The sequence below is a fragment of the Bos indicus x Bos taurus genome, chromosome 1 (assembly GCF_003369695.1).
Source record: "Bos indicus x Bos taurus breed Angus x Brahman F1 hybrid chromosome 1, Bos_hybrid_MaternalHap_v2.0, whole genome shotgun sequence".
Classification (NCBI taxonomy): domain Eukaryota; kingdom Metazoa; phylum Chordata; class Mammalia; order Artiodactyla; family Bovidae; genus Bos; species Bos indicus x Bos taurus.
Window position 1 is genome coordinate 5,366,270 of NC_040076.1, and position 1,650 is coordinate 5,367,919.

Consider the following 1,650-nt stretch of genomic DNA (forward strand, 5'->3'; position numbering starts at 1 on the left):
GCATACATACAATGGAATATGACTCAGCCATAAAAATGAACACATTTGAGTTAGTTCTAATGAAATGGATAAACCTAGAACCTATTATACAGAGTTAAGCTAGTCAGAAAGAGAAAAACAAATATCATATATTAACCCATATATATGGAATCTAGAAAGATGATACTGATGAACCTATTTGCAAGGCAGCAAAGGAGACCCAGACATAGAGAACAGACTTGGGGACCCACTGGGGGAAGGAGAGGGAGGGACGAATTGAGAGAGTAGCATGGAAACATATATATTAACACATGTAAACTAGACAGCCAGTGGGAATCTGCTCTATGACACAAGGAGCTCAAACTGGTGCTCTGTGACAATTTAGAGGGGTGCAATGGGGGTTGGGTTGGGAGGGAAGCTTAAGAGGGAGGGGACGTATGTACACCTAAGCTGGTTCATGTGGATGTATAGCAAAAACCAAGAAGACATTGTAGAGCAATTATACTCCAATTAAAAATAAATTAAAAAAAACTCAAATGTAATTAAATCGAACATACTTAAATATATACAGATGTATAGAACAGTCTTTTGGACTCTGTGGGAGGGGGTACTTTGGGAGAATGGCATTAAAACATGTATAATATCATATAAGAAATGAATCGCCAGTCCAGGTTCAATGCAGGATACAGGAGGCTTGGGGCTGGTGCACTGGGATGACCCGGAGGGATGGTATGGGGAAGGAGTTGGGGGAGGGGGGGAGTTCAGGATGGGGAACACGTGTACACCCGTGGCGGATACATGTTGATGTATGGCAAAACCAATACAATATTGTAAAGTAAAAAAAAAGATAAAAAGAAAAAAATAAAAATAAAAAAGCAAAATGATGGCCCATATATCTGATTCATTACAAATGCTAATTTTTCTAACGTTGAAAAGTTAACCATTGATGAAACACTTCTTCACCTGCATTGTGGCTATGGGTATGGAAGACCTCGACATAAGATATGGGTTTTCCCGATGGATCAGATGGTAAAGAATCTGCCTGCAATGCGGGAGACCTGGGTTTGATCTCTAGATTGGGAAGATCCCCTGGAGGAGGGCATGGCAACCCACTCTAGTATTTTTGCCTGGAGAATCCCCACAGACAGAGGAGCCTGGTGGGCTACAGTCCATGGGGTCACAAAGAGTTGGACATGACTGAGCCACTAAGCACACAGACATAAAATACAATTACATAGAACTATACACATATGGGCTTCCCTGATGGCTCAGTGATAAAGAATCTGCCTGCAAAGCAGGAGATCCGTGTTTGATCCCTGGGTCAGGAAAACCCCTGGAGGAGGGCATGGCAACTCACTCCAGTATTCTTGACTAAAGAATCCCATGGCCAGAGGAGTCTGCTCAAACTCACGTGGGCAAGAATATCTGAATTTCCAGATGAAGAGGGGATAATTATTGTTTCTGTCCCTCTCTTCTCCATGGTAGAGATGAAAGAGACCCAACATGAGTTTTTCTAAGTTTTTAGGTCCAGATAATATTTTAGTCAAAATTAATTTTAATCAAAACCTGTGCATGCTGTCATTCAGTTGGGTCCAACTCTTTGAGACTGCGTGGACTGTAGCCCACCAGGCTCCTCTGAACATGGGATTCTCCAGGCAAGAATACTGGAGT